Source organism: Equus asinus, chromosome 14 (genome assembly GCF_041296235.1).
Source record: "Equus asinus isolate D_3611 breed Donkey chromosome 14, EquAss-T2T_v2, whole genome shotgun sequence".
NCBI lineage: Eukaryota > Metazoa > Chordata > Mammalia > Perissodactyla > Equidae > Equus > Equus asinus.
Genome location: NC_091803.1, coordinates 32,719,452 through 32,734,937, shown reverse-complemented (window position 1 = coordinate 32,734,937; position 15,486 = coordinate 32,719,452). Strand labels below are relative to the sequence as shown.

At 43.4% G+C, this 15,486-nt stretch overlaps 1 protein-coding gene across 7 annotated transcripts in view; it reads right to left on the bottom strand.

Annotated features, from left to right (window-relative positions):
* LOC106841716 (protein disulfide-isomerase-like protein of the testis) overlaps nt 1-14,625 on the bottom strand; it is a 91,359-nt gene extending 76,734 nt beyond the window's left edge. Inside the window, exons 1-5 of one of the 7 annotated variants that reach the window (XR_011494258.1) lie at nt 11,922-14,625; nt 11,611-11,752; nt 5,141-7,206; nt 4,421-4,858; nt 4,158-4,321 (exon numbers count right to left, since the gene is read on the bottom strand). The gene's annotated coding sequence lies outside the window, so the exon portion shown is untranslated. The other 6 variants (XR_006513550.2, XR_011494261.1, XR_011494257.1 and 3 more) reach the window with 6 other exon arrangements.
* Between the last annotated feature and the right edge of the window lie 861 nt (nt 14,626-15,486).

Sequence of the window (15,486 nt, the reverse complement as noted above, 5' to 3'; positions counted from 1 at the left end):
GAGAGCTTGCTGTTGGGTCGTGCCAGTCCCTAGGGTGGGCTTCCTGCCTTGGCTGAGCTGGATTAAATTGGTGCTCTAGTGGATGGTGTGGACCCTGGGCTAACAGACCAAGGGAAGAACTCCAATGGCGTCTGCCAGCGTCTGGTCAGTACACCTGTACTAAGTCACAGTAATGGCCGCTGCCAATGTCTCAGTCCCTGGAGAGGTCTCACCTCTCACTGAGATGCACCCAGAGCCTACCAGGTGAGTCTCTTAAAAAGATATTCTGCTCAAAAATAAGTTACTTACCTTTGTGTGTGTTTTTTTTTTTATCAGAGTTGGCTTGTGAAGTTTCATAACTTAAACAGGAAATTCTACTATTTTAAGTCTTTGAATCATTATGCTGAACAAAATGATTGTAATTTCATTGATTATTTTTATATTTTATCAGGAATTTTAGATTTTTGCTAATATGTTTTGACATCAAATTTAATTTTGTTTCTTCCTCTCCTAGATAAAGGCTTGAGTGCTTCAAGGTAAGATTTTAAGCTAACCTTGATATACCCAACATCTCTTGCCAATCTTCCTTTTTTTTTCTCCCCAAAGCCCCAGTACATAATTGTACATCATAGTTATAAGTCCTTCTAGTTATTCTATGTGGGATGCTGCCACAGCACGGCTTGATGAGCAGTGTGTAGGTCCACATCCAGGATTCAAACAAGCAAACCCCGGGCTGCCGAAGCAGAGCACAGGAAATTTATTACCACAGCACCGGGCCGGCCCTGAATGGACTTAATTCTTGAAAATCTTACTCCTCCCCGGTTGGAGTCTAAAGGACAATGTAGAGGGAGGTGCCATCTATTGAGAGAAGAGGACAGGAGGAGGAATGGATCACTGTGGTAGGGACAATAGGGTGTTTAATTTTGCATGGAAATGTTTAGGACGTGATGGTATGAGTCTGAAATTTCGAGTGGGTATGTTGAAATGACCTTGACTTGGTGTAATGTAAGATGGTAAGGCACTACTGGAGCCTATCAAGCGGCTTATGGCTTAGAGAAGGACCCAGACACTGAAGGCAAAGTGTGTGTCACAGCCACGGGTTATGAATATGAAGCAGAGGGAGCCACTCATGCCAGCGGAAAATGAGTAGAAATGAACCTGATGCAAAATACGGGTAAGACATTCCGTATGAGCTTCATAGACTGTGATCATTAAGTAATGCTGACTGTTGAGAGCCAGGTGGCAGGCTGGCACTTAGTAGGCCCTCAACTGCTGTTGTTTGTCACAGTGAGCGCAGTGGTGATGGTGAGAAGAGTGAGCAGGGTATCAGAGTTCTCACGCGGGGCAAACAGAAGATAAGTTTGCACTCTGTGGTCAGGTGAGACAAATGCCTCTGAGAGGGGTGTGGAGTTATGCGCTGTGTTCTGAAGGTTTACGTGTATTATCCACCTGTAATCGGGGGCTTTATGTGCGCTGTTTTCCTGTAATGGTGGATGGTAACATTCTCATCTTGGGGCTGAAGAAGACTGTCTTATAAGGATTGTGAGTTATCCAGGTCCTCCAGAGACTAATGGTAAAGCCAGGATTGTACCCAAGTGTGTTTGATTCCGAAGGCCTTGTCCTCAGAGCCTCCCACCGTGGTTCTCATGAAAGGCAGTCTGCTGGACAGCAGAAAGGCATTGGAGGCTTTCAAGTAGCCAGTCAAGTGACATTTAGAAGGATCTCTCTGGGACATTTTAAAGGTTGGGTGGAAGTGGGGAAAACCAGGAAGAAGTGCTTTGTTTTTTGATTTTGATTTTTGCCTTTTAAAGCAATTGCAGATTTGTTTTATTTGATAATTGGAAGACAAATTATAAGTACATAGGATGCTTGATTTTTCTCGTTTCTCCTCTGGTGATGACAGGGCTATTTGAACTATTCACATTTTCTAAGAATATTGCTTAATGCTGGGAAGTAGGCTAACACATTTTATTGTTTCCCCATCTTTGAAAAAAGATTAAATAGGAATCTCATTGAAAAGGGTTATTTCCATGTTTCCTACATTTTAAATGCCACTAAAAGTACCTTTCTTCAGGGATCATAGTCATGCTAACAAGTTATTTGTGCTCATAGGGCCAAATAACGGGCCTTTGCTCTTGACACATCAGGATAATTCAATTTTATTGGTTTTGGTAATAATCTTAGAAATGGTTTTCATCTCTTTGTAATTAATTTACATTACATTTCTGAGAAGATAAAGAATTACATGCAGGAAATCGCTGAATTAAAAAAAATATAGCCAACTATGAGAAAAAGGTATAATCATCCTTTGATTTTTCTTTTCATGGCTTCATGTTGAAGCACTTCCACTTTCTTCTAGTTCACTTATTTTGCTGTCTCTCCCTGCATCCTAGTGTCCCATTTCATTACATTGTATAACAGTCTAAATTCAAATCTTAGAAAGTACCACTTTTCTTATTTTAGTAAGGACTTACCCATGGGAGATAGGTTTTGCTATCACTATAATTAATATTTTTGAGTTCTGAATCCTTTATCATATATTTGTATAGATCAAAGAAGCAAAGACGAAAAAAGGCAAGGTAAAAAATCTCTTCTTTTTCCCAGATTACACTTTAAAAACAGAAGTACAAGTAATGAGTAAATACGACTAATCTCTATTTGTTTTGTTGAAGAATAACCTCAAATCACTTGAACGCACTAATGAAATCCTTAATAGCAACATTCAAAGTATACATGTGAAGTTGCGGTCAGATAGAGACCGGAACATCAAGAGTCAGGACTTGGTGGGCCGGACCATGGCCTAGCGGTTAAGAACAGTGTGCTCTGCTTTCACGGCCCAGGTTCAGTTCCCAGGTGCAGACCTACACCACTTGTCAATGGCCATGCTGTGGCAGGTGGCCTACATACAAAATAGAGGAAGTCTGGCACAGATGTTAGCTCAGGGAGAATCTTTCTCAAGCAAAAAGAGGAAGATTAGTGAATCCTCCTCAGCGAAAAAAAAAAAAAGAAAAAGAAAAGAATCAGGACTTGGTGAGAGTTTTCCTACAAAGTTATGACCATAATTTGGCTTTTGAGACTTTTTGTTCATTGGGTGAATTGAGCCCTGCATTCCTCCATGCTGTTCACTGCTCTTTCAAGTACTAATACCACAATGCCTCTTTTTATTTAAGGATTTAGGAAGAATTTTTTCTGTTTCTACAACTATGGGTTAATTTTTTATATCATGCAGCACCTCCCTCCCCTCCAAGAAACCTAGAACTGAGAAATTGTAGGAGAGAGTACTAGAGACTTCTAGCCAGGTTGAGCAGTCCTAGCCCTCGTAATGCAGAGTAGAGACTTTTCAAAGTGAGTCTAGTGACAATATTTACCTTCCACTAAGAAAAGCTGCTCACTTGAGCTGTTTGGCTTCAAGATTTTAGACCTTCTTTGCTTTGCCTTGTCGCCCAGTCAACTAGCCCGTTGTCTCAAAAGTAGGAAAACTGCAGTGCCCATGGTGAGGGGCAGGCTGGAGAGCGGTCCTGGGAATAGTGCCTGCTTGTCTGGAACACACATTCTTTAGTAGTCTGCAATTGTCTCTACGATCCTCTTGGACTTGCCCCTTACCGCTCTACTTTTGCAGACACAGGCAGTGAGACATGTAGCGACAATAATTTATTGCCTTGACTTCTATAACTAACCTAAGCACTCCATGGGACCCAGTGGGAAGGGTGGGGTTTTGTGGTACTGAGGCCACTCTTTTGCAACCTGGTGGAGGGGAAGGTGACAAGTATTGTCCCTGCTTTATTGAGGTTCAGCTTTTGTTGCAGGTAGAGTTTTTGCCCATAATAACATTTCCACGCTTTAACTCTGTTCCACAGGTCAATATGGCTGCAAGAGCACACGCTCCTTTCCCAGAATTGCCCTAGATGCTCTACCCGTGGGTTGCCCTTTATCACCAGTCATGGACTATGGGTGACATCTACCTCCTCCACATGAGTGGCCTCTGTGACTTCAACCACCACCTCCACTCCCCAATTGGTAAGATGATCTGAACCCTGTGTGCTGACTTGCAGAGCATATTCATCTTTTATCTTGTTGAGTCTTTGGAGAAAAGGTAGAGCTGGCACTACAGAGCCTTGCAACGCAAGCTCTGGCTGAAGTCATCGTAACATCACTCAGGTTTCTCAGGACACACATACCATGAGCTGTGAATTTCTCCATACTGAGCTGGGCAGCAGGTGTGTCTTGTGGAGAAGGAAAGTGGATTTTGCAGAAAGAGCAGTTCTGCAGATTTGTACAGAGTCCATGTGCCGGGCTCTGTGGTAGATGAGGCACACCCCTAACTTCAAGGGCTTAAGGTGTCCTGTAGGAGACAGACATTCCCATTAAAAGCTTGTGATCACCCTAACAAAAGCAGCACCAAAGGGCCCTGGAAAACAAATGAGTTAGACATAAATCTCACCAGGATGAAATGGAAGGTTGTGGCAGAGAAGGAATAATTGAAGTGCCCAGTGGGAGTTGGTTGGGTTCCCTTCAAAGGAGCTAGAAGGCCATTCCCAGCAAGGCAAGCAGTGTGAGCAGGGATGTGAAGGCAACATGAGGTCCACGCAGAGCCACTGCATGTTTTCCAGTCACACAGTGTGGGCAACGCAATTATCCTCATCAAAATGTCACTATTGCCATAACACCCTTAGTTCATAATCCAAATAAAGATTCTTGTTTCCCTGGATTTCTGAAAGTTCTGGGTCTGTGTGAGAGAAAAATCCCTGTAAGTTTGGAAATTTAACTTCACTCTTTCAGGATACTTGGCCTGGGTTTACTGTGCCCCGGCGAGACTAACGGTGAAGACAGGATCGTTATCAGCTGAGCAGCTGCTTTGGTCTTCCGCATGAGTCAGACTCTGTGGGGAATTCAAGGTTGATCAGATCCTTGCATCCTCTAGTCACCACCACTGACTGTCAGCTTTGCATCTCCCCAAACTTGCCACACAGTATCCTAATTCTTTGCCTGTGTTCCTGCTGACTCAGCCCCTAATACCAGCTCTCAGTGGCGCCTACTCAGGGCCTCAGTCCCATTGTCCGTGAGAGGGGTAATACTGGCTTCTGAGGTCATTGTGAGGAAGATAAGATTAAATACCTAATGAAAGTGTCTTGCAAAATGGCTGGGACATATTGGTACTCACCATTCTCACTGTTCAAATGAAAATATCTCCACACAGATTATCTGAAGATGTTCACTGAAGTACATTCAATTAAATTAAGGGTGTAAGAGCTCGGGCCCAGAGATTCACAATCCTGATTTCAAAAGATAAGGCAAGGACCCCCCTTTTTCTAAGAGAGGAAGAAACAAAATTAAATTTGATGTCAAAACATACTATTAGGAAAAATCTATAGTTCCTAGTAAAAGAATATAATGTAATGAATTTATAAATCATTTTGATCAGCATTATGATTCATAGCTTTAAAAATAAGAAGAAATATAGAATTTCCTGTTTAAGTCATGAAACTTCACAAATCATCTCTGATAAAGAACAAAAGGTAAAATTCTTTATTTTTGATCAAAAGATGTCTTTATCTTCTGTTAGATTAACACTGATCATTTCATTTTCATAATGAATGTGGCAAGCATTTTCATAAATACACTATTGCATAATTTACCTGATTTTTTTTTGCCAACCCCAATATCCACACTGAAGTCCAGAACCTGGGATTGCTTTAAAAGCCTCCAAAAATATTTTAAAAAGAAAAGGCAAAATCTTTGTACTAGGATATGCCTCTTTCAATCAATAAAAAGCTTTTCTGAAATCTTACAGAGTTGGCTGTCTGCTGAATTGATAAATAATTACAACACATCAGGTCCTATGATTTTCCTAGACCACGATAAACAGAGGGTCATCAAATGAGAAAGAGAGTGGGAGATGGCTAGGAGAAAAGCACAAGCAACAACAGAAACGACTGATAACATTTCAAGAAAGGACAAAAAGTGCTTCCTAGAGCCGAGTCATCCCCTGTGGAATTATAGCTCAATAAAATCCAGGCAGGATCCCATTGTAATACCATGGAAAGATTCATTTTCCTGACCCCTAAAACATATTTTCCCTTTCAAAAGTTTTAGATGATGATCAGATGCTGAGGCCAGCCCAAAAAACTTGCCAAGATATTGGAATATCATTATAGTATCAAAAGTTAGGCATAATAAAGTTGTTACAGGAAAATGCATCCATGGAAGGCAAACGCAAAATCACAGATATACCTTTAACTTCACACAATGTTCAGGAAACAGTGCACTTCCCTGTCCAGTGTCACCCAACCCCACAGGGAGGGACAACTGGGAACAGGGATGGGGTCACCAAATATTTAATATCTGTGTGTTCTCTTTGAAGGGGAGTGTTTATAAATTGTAGTTTCCTCATTGAAAATATATTGTGTTGTTCAATGAGTTGCTAAAAAGATTAGAATATTTTACAAAATTAACTTCCATTTCAAACATTAATTTGTGTCCAAGTTAGAGATCTAAAGGAAACAAAAGAGCTGGACTTCTGGATTCTGATCCAGCTTGTAAGAAGCTTGGACGTTGTCACTCCTGTCCACATAACAAGCAAAAAGCTGAACAAACTAAATGTCAAAAACTCTTCATAGGTCTATCAGAGAAATGATGTCACAGGGCCATTGTTGCCTGCAGAATCAGAGAACCAGACTGGCTCATACCGACAATCACTACTTACTGGACCAGAAGGCCAAGATCAGAACTCTCCACAGGAACCAGAACACCACGGTAGGCAAACTTATAGTGTAACTGATGAAGTCCTGAACACTCAGTGTGGATAAGCAAGAGATTTAAAAATGCCAGGGTACCCAGTCTCAAGGAGCTGCCATACTTGTGTGAGTTTTATCTTCAGGGATCTTAACAGCTTCTCACAGGAAATACTGGAGAAAAATGCCCTCATGCTATTGGCAGGGAGAGGGGGAAAAACAGCCATTTAGAAATAAATTCATAGTATTCTGTTCTTCTTAAAAAGACCTGGCTGCAAGAGAAACTACTTTAGTAGAGCCTAACTGGTGTTTTTCCAAAGACTGAGTGACCTAGGTGAAGGGAAGTACCCAGCTCCAGAGCTCTCTCTTCCTGTCTCACCTAAGAGTTAACTCAGCCTAACCCCAGCCAGACAAACATAAATCCTCAGACTAAAGATCTGTTTACCTCAGTTGTTCCTTTAAATCAGGAGACCACATCCAGCTTTCAATAGGCAGACTAAAAGAAAAAACACACAGTTTAAACACAGAGAGTAAGCCTTAGAATTGCACTCAGTATGGCAGAGATGATGGAATTATTAGGCTAAGAATGAAAATCACGATGATTAACATGCTAATGGCTCCAGTGAGAAAAGTGGACAACACGCAAGAAGAAAAGGTGAATGTAAGCAGAGATGAAAATTTGCCCAGAACTGCATACTGTAGCAATTCACATAGCTGACCACGGGTTACTTCACAGTTTTCAGTCTATAAAATGGTAGATAAGTGGGCTTTCTACAAACATAAATCAGGGTATAAGAAATTATGATTATGGAGAACAGCAACAAAGCCCGGCAAATGATTACAATATTCCAGTTTCTGATTATTTTAGCATATGCCCAAAGATAAGGAAGGTTCTAATTAATTGGAAATGAAGGTCTAAAACAACATCCTATGATATGATATTATTAATAGAACATTTAATAAACATTGATATAGAACCTTAACTACAGATACTTGGTTATGTGCTGGGGATAGCAGGATGAAAAAATGTGATTCAGTCTCTCAAGGAGCTACTCAACTAGGCAGAAAAATGCAGAGACAAGTAATCACAATGCAATGTGGGTAAGTGCTACTATAAAGGTATAGGAGCAAAGAGGCTCACTGCCTTGGGGGTTAGAGTTTCAGGGATAGCTTTAATGGGATGAAAATACTGGGGCTGAGCCTTGAAAATAATGAGTCAGCCAGGTAGGACGGAACATTGCATCTAAACACGGAGTCTGGTTTGGCTGGAGCCAAGACTGCATGTTGCAGAGCAGCAGAGATAGGAGAGGAGAGGGCAGTGGGAGCCAGGCCACACAAGATCAATGTGCTCAAAGCTAGGAGTCAGACTTTATCCTGGGGAAACTGAGAGTTCCCTGAAGCTCCTCCCTCCTTAAAATAGCTTTGCACTTATATCTGGTTATTAAAGTAATTCATGCTTGTTACAAAAGAGTCAGATAATAGAGAAAGGTAAAATAGATGAAAGACAGACAATAGATAAATGAAAATAAGTCACCTATACTTGTACAACTCAGAGATAATTACCACTGCCATTTTGGTCTGGGGGCAGCAGAGTATAGCGGTTAGGAGCTCAAGCCCTGGAGTCACATAGTGCAAGTGCAGTGTACTGAGGCTAGTGCCTGACATATCATAAGTACTTAAGAAACACTAGATATTATTACTATTACTATTTTTCCCTTGTGACTTCTTTAAGGTAATGTTGAGCACTTATAATTAGCCATTTACAGTCTCAGCACTTTACACCTATTAAGTCATTTAATTCTTACACGTCTTCTTAAGCGGGTAATACTATTATACCCATTTCACAGATAAAGAAATGGAGGAACAGATAAGAGGGAGAACCAAGACTAGGACGCAGGCTCCAAAGCCAAAACTCTCTTCTTTATACTACACTGTCCCCAAGGGATTTTTGTAACCAACTCCTCCCACCAAAAATAAAAAAATCTGTAAATATGTTTTCATATCAATTAAATATAACAACTGTCAACTTTAATAACAGTCCAGTCTCTAAATTGACCTAAAAACTTACGTTACCTGAAAAAATTCCTTTTTGATGACACTGGTTTTGTTTTTTGTTTTTTCGTGAGGAAGACTGGTCCTGAGTTAACACCTGTTGCCAATCTTCTTCTTTGTGCTTGAGGAAGAGTGGTCCTGAACTAACATCTGTGCCCATCTTCCTCTATTTTGTATGTGGGTCGCCACTACAGCATGGCTTGATGACTGGTGCAGGTCTGTGCCTCGAATGTGAACCTGTGAACCCTGGGCTGCCAAAGAGGAGTGTGCAAACCTAACCACTATGCCACTGGGCTGGCCCTGACACTGTTGCTTCTTTAAAAAAATTATAAACAATATTAAGATGAGCATCCTTGTACGGACATCCTAGTACACCTGTCTATTTTCTCAGGATAAATTCCTGGTCAAATAAGCAGGGATATTTTACATTCTGACAATATTGCTAACTCCTGAAAGAATGAAGCCATTTATATTTATCAACCAAAAATATGTGAGATTGATAAGGTGGGACTGAGTGAGGCAGGGGGTCTATATGGTCGTGAGTAATCACAGTTGCTGAGCACAGGACGTCAGAGCCTGAGTAGGGTGAGGAGGGCATCCTGTAGGGGAGACAGCCCACGACTAGGGGCAGGAACCCAGGACACACACGCAGGAGGGTGGCCTGGTGTAGGTTGTCAAGCCTGAGAGGTATGAGGAGGGCGTCCATGCTGTGGGAAGTAGAGAGCAGTGAAGCCTCATCTCGGATGTCAGAAACTGTTTAAGGTAAAATAAGGCATCAATGCTGGGGGACAACGGTAGCCCTTCACAGAATTCAGAGCCCAAACAGGGTGAGGGTGTCCACGTGAGAAGGTTAAGGGCATTCACACAGGAGGGTGACCTGGTACAAGGTCAGGGTGACAGAACTCTAGAAGGGTGAGGAGGGTGTGGGGCAGTGGCAGCAATGGGAGACTGATCAAATATATTGAAGATAATGGGAGTCAGGTTTCTCACTGTTAGAGAAGGAAGTTATAAATATGAAAAGGGAGAGAACTAGAATGAAGCCTGTGGAATTGGACTGGAAGTAGAGATACTGATATCAACTCATGGTTTTTCGATATGTAGGGATACAGAAAAATATTTAAATCTAAACAAGTGTATGTGTGTTTGTGTATATGTGTATACCCATATACACATATGTTTCCTAGCTCTCTTTTGGCAGTATTGACATCCCAACAGCAAAGAGCACAGCTAGCACCCAGATCTTGAGTTTCTAAATGTCATTCTCCACTAAAAAAGAACCAAGTATCCTAGGAAAAATGCCTGATTCCAGGGCTGGGCAAGGGAAAGCACAGATGAGGCTGAACAACATCTTTTTGTGTCAGAAAAGTAAGGAAATGCTCAAACAGTTATGGGATCATGTCAAAAGGACACAGAAGCTAGCTTCATGGCCAAATCTGGGATATTTTCAGCATCAATATAAATTTAGTAATTGATTATAACCCACTGAGTGAAACAGGTATCCATCAGTTAATTCTAAAAAATGAATAAATTAAGTTTAATGAGGAAGCATCTCTGTACAAAATTACAGAGAAAAAGAGTAACTTTAGAGAAGTTTAGCACACACTATCTTAATCAAGTCATCAAAGCTAGTATCACTAGTAATAACGGAACAAATCAAAATTGTGTACAACCTGATAAAATACAAGAGAACAGAATATGACTTCTGTGATATTCTTGCCAAAGATGTTAACCTGAATCTAATCAATGAGGAAACATACAAACCTGAGGGACATTCTACAAAATCACTGGTCCAAGACTCTTCAAAAGTAGTAAAGTCATGAGTGTCAAGGAAGACTGAGGAATTGTCTGGATGGAAGGAGACATGACAACTGAATGTAACACATTCTAGCCTGGATCTTACTGCTTGAAAAGGATGTTACTGGAACAACTGGAGAAACTCGAATGAGGCCTAAGGATTACATGGTAGCAATGAATCAGTTATTTCCTGATTTTGGTGGTTGCAGAGTATTGTTCGCAGGAAATATACACTAAAATGGGGCAGGGGAGATGGAGCATTGTGTTAGCAACTTCCTTCAAATGTTGGCTGGGGGAGTTTTGGGTACTGTTCTCGCTTTTCTGGAAGTTTGTTTCCAAATAAAAAAGCGATGAGACTGTCAGCTTCCTTACTCTGCTTGCCACATTAACCTTTAAAAAATTGCTTTGCCAATCTGATAAGCAAACAAAAAAGAAAAAAAAAAAGAAAAAGGAATCCCCCTTCAATAAAATCTGTTTCCGAGCACTAACTCCCGTTCGGCATCCTGGATGACACATCGTATCTTTTGTTGATCTTCTGTCTCTCCCCACTGGAACCTAAGCAGTGGTCTTCCACTCCCTGCTGCAGCCCAGGGGCTCAGGGCGGCGCCCAGCACCCGGCCCACAAGACACAGGTGACGACTGACGGATGAGCGACCCATGCTCAGCTCTCAGCAAATGGCAGGGACGACCAGCAGCCTCACGACTCCCCTTTGGAACGTAAACTGCACGAGGGCAGGGAATCGTGCTTCCGTGCGCCGGGATGTCCCCGGCACCTAGAACAACCCTGGCACACGGAACACCCGAATCAACGTCTGCCGAGTGAACATCCGTCCTGTGCGCCAGGTCTACACAGGTCTAACCCGCCAGTATCTCCCCGGAGGTGGGAGGCGTTGCCCCGTCACTCCCATTTTACAGCTGGGAGAGCCGCTTCCCAGAGGCCGGAGGGCGGGGCGCCTGAGCAGCGTCCAGCGCGGACCGGGCGCTGCCGGCCGCTGGGCCGAGGGGCTGGGAGCTCCGAACCGCCTCGGGCCGCCCCCTCAGTCCCACCGCTCACCTTGGCTCCGGGCCGCCTCTCCTCAGGTTCCGAGCGGGCTCTCCGCGCCTCGGCCGCCCCGACGTGCTTGCCGCGGGCGCGCCTCCTCTTCCGGCCCTTCTGGAGGAGCGCCCCGGTCCTTCCCCTCTCGGGCTCCATGAGGCTGCGCAGAAAGACGGGCGGGAGCTGAGGAAACCCCGACGCCCGGCTTCCCGAGCGGGGGGCAGCAGGGCGTCCACGGCTACCGCCTCCCTCGGACCCTCCCCACTTCCGTTCACACAGCGCTCCCCGCCGCGGAGCGAACCGCGCCGCCCCAGGCCAAACGGTTTTACCTTCCGCGCCGGAAGCAGGATTCCAGACGGTTCCCCAAGGGCGCAAACGCGCCTCCGCCCGTAGGAAAAGACTGAAGGGGGCGCTGCCGGCCAGGTCCCCGGGCCGAAAACCACTCCCCACGTCCTGGAGCCCCGACTCTCCTCCCGGGCCCACCGCGTTTGAACGGACCGGAAGTGGATTCCGGCGATTTCTGGCAATTGGGCCATGAAGCGAAAGGCGTGTCGGGAATGGTGGCCAAGAGGCTGGCCCAGTACGCGAGGGAGTTCCCGGCGGGGTCGCTCCGAGTCCCCCGGTGGCGTCCGCCGCAGGCTGGGCAGGGGCGCGCGGCGTCAGCCTCCGTTCTCTGCAGCCCCGGCGTCTCCGACCCGCGCTCTCACGCCCCGGCTGAAAGGTGTCGGCCTGGAGCCTCAGGCAGCCCTGTGCGCGAGGTTGGAAGGACCAGGGTTCTTGACTGTGTGGCCTGGAGCCCGTCTCGGCGCGTTCTAGGCCTCGGGAAACGACTGGACGTGACAGCGCCTTGTAGACCGGTCGCAGGTCTCAGGCAGCCCCCAGCGCACCCTTGAAGCCGTTCACCCCACCACGTCCTAGTGAGCCGTGTAACTCGTAATGTGGATCGTTGTGGCCTTCTGCCAGATGCCTGGAAACGCTGTGCACGTTTCCGACTTCTAGAACTGGTGTAATAGAGAAAAGCGTCCGTTCAGAGTTGGATGACCCTGATTCATGTACCAAATATGTGTTCTTTGGCAAATTACCGAATTCGTTTTCTCATCCATTACATATAGGTAGCAAAAGTGACTACTTTGTACAGTTGTTGAGGATTAAATGAGGTCGCCATCTTCAGTGCCTGCTATGTAGTAAGCAATGGATAAATGTCAGCTATTATTCCCAACTCCCCATCACACCTCATAAACAAAAAACTAGAACAGGAGGCGCCTAAAACTCTGCCTACTCATCAAGGTGGTCTCGCCATGCTTAAGACCTCAGGAAGCTCATCCCTTTCTGTGGACTCTGCATCTTTGGGATCCTTTATCATATATTACCTTCCAGTAGATTACCATGAATGTGTAGTTTCTTTATCCAGATATTTTAAGCTCCTAGAAGACTGGACCTGCTCTGTCTTGTCAGAACTGTGCTGTATGCACAGCAAGGGCTTGAAAAATGCAGAGGCAAAAATAAGAAGCTTTTCAGTGCATCTTTACCTCTACAATTACTTGAGTTCCTCAGTATTACTGTAAAATAAGGGGAGCAGAAAGAATTAGTCTAAGTTTGCAATTGTATACTTTGAGACTTATGCAGGTAAACTGACTACTAAAATCAAGAGAGGGTGGCAGTTGGTACATAAATCAAGGTCTTTTGCCCTCAAAGTCTAGTTTAGTTTCCTCTCAATCACAATACATTAATAATGAGGGTTATACCATTAGTTTGTTAGCCTATTCAAACAGGAGTGTGAATGAGTTTGTTGAACATATTGGGTTGTTTTACGTTTTCAGGCAGTTTGCATTAATTAGGAGAAAGTCAATTGCACCAGCAAATGGAAATCTAGGAAGAAGCAAATCCAGTAAGTAGTGTGCTTAGTTTCTTTACATGTTGTAGCTGCACTTTTCACACTGGTAAAGCATAACAATATCCTGACCTTTTGCAGAGCAGTTGTTTGACTACTTAATTGTCATTGATTTTGAGTCGACATGCTGGAATGATGGGAAACACCACCAGAGCCAGGAAATAAGTAAGTCTGGACTGCTGATGGCCAGGACTAGCACTTGATGAGTAACTTGAAGATTTATAGATAGAAATGAGTCAACAGTTAGTTTAAGAAAACGAAATGGTCTATGAATTGGTAGTTTGCTATAAAACCTGATTTGTCAAAAAAAGAACAAGAACCTAAATACCTAAATGTGTCATCACATAAAATAATTGTTTTAGGGTTACACACGAAATCTCAATTGCATAGAAACTAAAAAAATACCTTTGTAAAAAAGGAGTATATTTCAACTTCCGTGTAGCCTTCGTAATTTAATTGTGGAAATATGTTCATGAATTTTAAGTAGATAGACTCATAGCTTCAATACTTTGACTTACTCTTTGGCATAACCTTATTATAATCATTATATCACACTACTTTGGTCATTTTAATATGCTTTTACTGAAACCGATTGTTTAATAATGCTATATGATCGTAATCTATGTTTAATTTAGAGTGATTACAGCATTAATTTAACAATTACATATTCAAGTGTCAGTTGCATCTTTCATGTAGTTGAATTTCCAGCAGTACTGCTGAACACATCAACTGGAGACATTGAACCTGAGTTCCATGCTTATGTTCAGCCTCCGGAACATCCAGTTCTTTCTGAATTTTGCATGAGACTCGCAGGCATGAAGCAGGTATTTCCAGCAGTTTAAGTTCCAGCAGTGTAAGCCATTTTTTCTTGCTGTGTTTAAGATCCACCTAGCTGCATTTTTAGCGTGTGCCTGGTGCTTTGATGTGCGTTTACATAGTGGTTGGACAAGTTTAGTCATTTGGCTGAATGGCAAATCAGCATCAGCCTATGGTTTGTCTGCCTGTAGCCTTCATAGGTGTCCAGCTTAGTGCTGTGTTTCCCATCCTGCATCACCCCAGGGCTGATGGATCTTCCTGCAGCCTCACAATGCTTCAGATTCTTTTTTTTTTTTTCCTAAAGATTGGCACCCGGGCTAACAACTGTTGCCAATCTTTTTTTTTTTTTCTGCTTTATCTCCCCAACCGCCCCCCACCCCCCCCCCCCCCCCCCCCACCCCGTACATAGTTGTATATCTTAGTTGCAGGTCCTTCTAGTTGTGGGATGTGGGACGCCGCCTCAACGTGGCCTGATGAGCAGTGCCATGTCTGCGCCCAGGATCCGAACCCTGGGCCACCGCAGCGGAGCGCACGAACTTAACCTCTCAGCCATGGAGCCGGCCCCTGCTTCAGACTCTTGAATCTGTAGCTGAAGCCATTGAAAATTGTTCTTAGACTTGGTGAATATTTTTACCAATAGTAGGTCTGTGGTAAGGAAGAATCTTGGGAAAATGATGCAGATATTGTCACATATATAGGAGACACTCATTAAGTGATAGGTGATGTTCTTGTTATCATTCTATTAGATAATATGTTCAGACATCCCATTTGAATCAACCTCCGTGAGGACTCTTACTTACTCTTCTGTAAAAAGAGGCATTCCTGTTAAGAGTGAATCAGTCAAATGATAGCCCTAACTGATGGGAGAAAGCCGGCTTGCTGAAGAAACCCCTCTGAGTTTCCTTTACTTCTCCAAAGCCTGAGCTGTGTGAAAGATGTGTCAGAAATGGTACTATAAAACAGAAACGAATTTTATGAAGTCTGGGGATAGAAAGAGAGCCACTTATTTTACAAACGGGGATCAAAGTCTCTGGATATTATGAAAAATTTCCACAGGGCCCCAAGCATAGATAGGATAGTAGTGAACACCTCTTATAAACCCATAATTCATTTTATGTGTATTTGATTTGGTAATGGTAGAATTCAGATGTGGGAAGAAGATTGGAGCACAACTCTTTGTGGTCTCA